This window comes from Cryptomeria japonica, chromosome 3, assembly GCF_030272615.1.
Source record: "Cryptomeria japonica chromosome 3, Sugi_1.0, whole genome shotgun sequence".
Taxonomy (NCBI): domain Eukaryota; kingdom Viridiplantae; phylum Streptophyta; class Pinopsida; order Cupressales; family Cupressaceae; genus Cryptomeria; species Cryptomeria japonica.
Window position 1 is genome coordinate 982,827,595 of NC_081407.1, and position 4,768 is coordinate 982,832,362.

Sequence of the window (4,768 nt, forward strand, 5' to 3'; positions counted from 1 at the left end):
AGTATGATTCTTTTGATTTTTTTTATTTTTCAAATTATTTTAATTTTTTCCTAAAAACATTATTGGCTGATAGAATTTTCCTGGGGGCTTAAATAAATTTTCAATAACAAAAAATATAGAAATTAGTTGGCACTGTGCTTACCGCAAGTGCTCTGTACAATTTCATTAATGCTATTTACTTATTTCTTAAATGCGCTGTACATTTCATTAATTTTTTAGATTAAAAACAAAGTAAATTTCATTAAAGGCTATTGAATGCAAAATTTAGTTGACGAAAATACTCTGGTTGCGTTCGCATTGAATAGTTACTGAGGTTCATTGCTTCTACAATTTTGTTGCATTCTCATTTGGCAGGGGTGAAAGATTTAAGGAAGCAGAACATTTTATTTGCGAAAAGTTTCGTAAGAAGACTGCATAAATCTAGGTATGATTTGTCAGCAATTCTTAGTTGCAGAAAGCTACCATTATTTCTCTATTTTTGTTAGTAAAAAATTTCATTATTTGTTTTTTAATTAAAACCCCTATTTTTTTATTGCTCAACTTCATTGTTATTACTAATGTGGGTATTTTCCAGAATCGCTGATTATTGCCTGAGACTTTCATTCATTTATTTGTTCACTAACAGGGGTTTTAGAGAATAGTATCTAGACTTTTTTGCAGGAGCTTTGTTTACTGTGACTTAATTTGAAGAATTTTCATTTAGCTTCATTTTCATTTTCAAGAATTTTGGCTCTATGGCCAATGCATAGGCTAAGGCTACTGATATCCTTCTGCACAGACACTTTGTCCTGCATGTCGTCCTTGTGTTGAGAAAAATTCTCCTTACAAAATCATAGATTTATCGCTGGAAACGAAGCAGAAGAGGGGTAGCAACAGGCAACACCAAGGAAGATTCTATCAAAGAGTACAGATCAAATTGCCAGAAAATATTACCATTTTTCTTTTCACAGTTAGCGTCTTCTGTTCTTTTTTTGTGCTTCAACAAAACTTATTTGTATGCCCAATCAAAATGTTAGTGCAGAATATTTTTTTGTTTCAAAATGGATTTATTGATGTTCTTTAAATTATAATCAATTTTGGGTAAGGGTTTTAAACTCAAATAGACAGGAAACTAAGTTAGGGAATTTGTAACCATGCACATTTTCCTTCTATATACGACGCAGGGAGGATGCATGTGCTCACATTTTATCACATCTATTCACAGTTCCTGGTGTATATCTGCAAGCAACTAGGGTTTTAGTATACTCACAGCTGACAAAGAAGCAACACTTGTGATTGTAATGGCGTGACAGCAACAGACATCCATGCTCATGCAGGTATTTTTTTTCTCAAATCTTTTTTGTTTTTCTGAAAAACATGAGACTGCCCTAAAATCCTCCCCTGCTAAATATTCTACTTTTAATGGTCAGATGTGGAAATTTAAAGCATTCTTAGCTTTTAATTGTGGTTTTAGGAAAAGCAGTAGCAGAGGGTCAAATAGAAATGTCTTAGCATTTTCTCATTTCTTCAGTGATGCTTTGTGTTCTTGGTTTTGCCTACATAGTTTTGGTTTAATAATATCTCTATCTTTTTTCCCTATTTCATCACGATCCTTTGAATTTAATGGACATTGAATGTCTTTTGAACTTTTTATTTAATTTTTGTTATGTTTTATTTTTTAGGGGTGATTGATTCTGGTTGCCCCATCGAAACTTAGGAGCCAAATGCATAAACAGAATCGAACAGAACAATGTATTTGTATTGCTGTTGCTTTGTAGAGAAATGCCCTAGAAAATTCTGCAACTTCACTTTTGTAGAAAATAATTCTAAAATAGGGCATCAATTAAATGTCCCTAGTGGTCCAAAAAACTGTTAAAATGTCTTCGTTGGCATTCCAAAATTCAAATCCCAAAAGCAAATATCAAACAAAGACACATTACACCCACAAATGCAGAGTTTGTTCTCAAATTCTGAATTTATTGCTTGTCATCTGTTATTTGGAAAAATCATGTATTTCCCAAGTTTAAATGACGTCTACCAGAATTGAGGAATTTGACAAAAGCAAAATGATAAAATCAGGAAGAGGTGGCTACATGCTATCAAACGAGGTCAGCCAAATGAATTATCTTCCCAGAATTTCACTACCTTGACAAAATCTCACTGGCTGGTTTGCAAATAGGCAGGAGCATTGCGACAGCCTCAGCCAAAGCTGCACCCTCTTCATCAAGCCTCTTCTCTTGTTCCTTTCTCTTTTGTTTTTTCTGCTCCAGTTCTATCCTGATCGCAGTTGAATTTGCAACAGCCTTATCAAGACGTCGTTTCTTTTTTTCTTCTTGCTTTTGTTTGTCTCTTTCTTCCTTAGCCTGCTTCTTCTTTTCCTTCTTCGATGGCAAACCACTTGATGCAAAAGGGCTTTGCCCTATTCGGGTCAAATTGTAGAACATTTACAAATGAAATAATGTAGTCTAAAGACACTCAGACAATGCAACTAGGAAAGATTCTAACAACAGAAATACGCTTGAACTTTTTTAATTTTTTCTTTAAGTTATTACATGCGTTAAAAAGAATATCTGCTTGTTGTAAACTACTTACTGCTTGTATCCAGCATGTTCAGCTGATAACTTTTGAAGTTTCTAAACACCCTATAAGTTAGCTAAATGCATGTGGATCTTTAACAGCCAGACCCTGTTGCACTCTCTATAAAAGTGACTATTTTAGACGGTTTTTGTCCTCAAGAACTTGCTGTAGAAATATCTATGGGTTTTTGATCCAAGTGCCAAGGTCTGGTAGTAGCATCATTTTCAAAATGAAGTTTTCGTTTATAATTTTCAATGGTATGCTCTCGCTCCCTTGGTGCTTCTTATATTTTCTTTATCTATGATTTCCACAACCATATGTAATTAATCTATAATTAGTGCACCTAACAGGAAAATAACTTTCTAAACTGTCCAATGGAGGATAGCAAATTTTAGCAGCTTCTATATACTCTGAAAATTACAGCAACAACTAGTTATCAAAAAGAACACAACAAATAATTTTCCTGTTTATTGAAAGTTACAGATTCAGAACATTTGTCATGAAAATGGAACCTTATCAACACATTAGCTCACAACATAGAGCCTGACAACAACACAACAAAAAAAAAGTAAAATTAAAACCTCTCAACTTCTCAACTACTAGCATGGACACTAATTTGGAAGTCATTCCAAATTCAAGTGTCTTCCTAGTTGCTCTACACTGATTTTCTTTAGATTCTTTTCTCATCACCCAAACAGGGTATTGATCTTAAAAGATTTTTTCTTCTATTGATCTTAAAAGATTTTTTCTTCTATTGATCTTAAAAGATTTTTTCTTTCAATTTTTGGTTTTCTTCCTTTATTTCTAGTCCGATTTCTTTATGCTGGGCACAGCCAGTTCAACTTGCATTTCCACTTAGTTTTATAACTCAAGGAGTTTGTATTTCCTATTCTTACGATTAACTATTATTCTGAAAATGAAAATAAATCTAATGATGTTCATGTGGAACATCACATATCTTCAGACTTATTTCCACACAGTTTTATTAGCTCCACCAAATGTGTAAATTCCCCACTGACATATTTTGCAAGATAGACACTTTTTAATTTCTGATTGTCTTTCTCTTCACTGTTCGTATTTACTTGCTTGGCTTGGCATTTAGTTGCATACTCATGCATTCTGTATCAGCATGTTTTACTATCTTCTGTGCAAGCATTCTATCAATAGAGACTTTTGAATTCATTGTATCACAATCTTTGTATGCTTTCTTTATACTTGAAGAGTCTACATTTGCACATTTCATTTGCTAATTAACATCTTAATTTTGTTAATTTTGCAGGTTCCCAAATGAGAAATTAAAAACAATCAAAAGCTCCAAAGCAACACTTATTTTGTTTTGTAGATAACTAGTTAATTATCTTTCGCTACAAACATTCAATAATATGCTTAGTTTTTGTAAATATAAATCTTATGCACTCTCTACTTGTATAATAGTTTTGAAGACAAGTTCTTACAATACCACAACACGTTATCTTTTTCGCACTCAATATCAGCTATTAACTATTTTCAAAATCATATTATATGAATAAAAAAAGTTTTACTATCTCACTTATCTTTGTATGTTTTTTGCCTCGAAAACTGAGTCAAAATTTATTCTATAGTTTCCTATAGTTAACAGTAATTTATTTATTAAAATCAATTTCCTCTATCTTTTTAGATTTTTCCGATTGGCAGGCGTATATTTTCCTGGGTATTTTTTGTTTTATCTTCAAAATAAAAAAAATGACGAATCAAATGTGAGCAGAAAAAAATTGAGATGGTTTTCTAATGTCTTGTGCAAAAATATTTATCATCTACATCGCCAATTTCAAAAACATTGATATCTAGCGAAATCTCTTGTGAAATGCATATTATTAAATCCAAAGCACTGTGATAAATGCAAACTAATGTGAGTGTAAATATTAGAACAACTCATTGTCATTTAATGCATATCTTATCATATCTGGTCTCATTGAATGCAGTTTTAATGCATATTTTCTGCGATTGCATATTGTTCTGCTTGTTGATTATTTATGTTCAGAGCAACAGTATTAGTATCTTCAGAGCCATTCAAAAGCAGTTTCAATAATAGTTTAAGTGAGATCAGAAAAACTGGTTAGTTTATTTTCTCTTTATGTCTAAAAGAAAAATTATTTCTTGCTTGTTTAATTGTACTAATTACTTTGCCTTACTTTTTTAAAAATATTTTTGTAAGCCCGAGCTACTGAATTGG

General features: G+C 32.0%; 1 long non-coding RNA gene across 2 annotated transcripts; it reads left to right on the forward strand.

The window, feature by feature from the left end:
* Positions 1-240: 240 nt before the first annotated feature.
* On the forward strand, positions 241-4,101 carry LOC131076205 (uncharacterized). Of its 2 annotated transcripts, XR_009113335.2 has the most exons (3): positions 241-424; positions 779-1,316; positions 3,836-4,101. It is a non-coding gene; the product is annotated as an uncharacterized LOC131076205 (long non-coding RNA). The 2 variants fall into 2 exon arrangements; XR_009113334.1 differs by lacking the exon at positions 241-424 and having other exon boundaries at positions 433-1,316.
* The last annotated feature ends 667 nt before the right edge of the window (positions 4,102-4,768 follow it).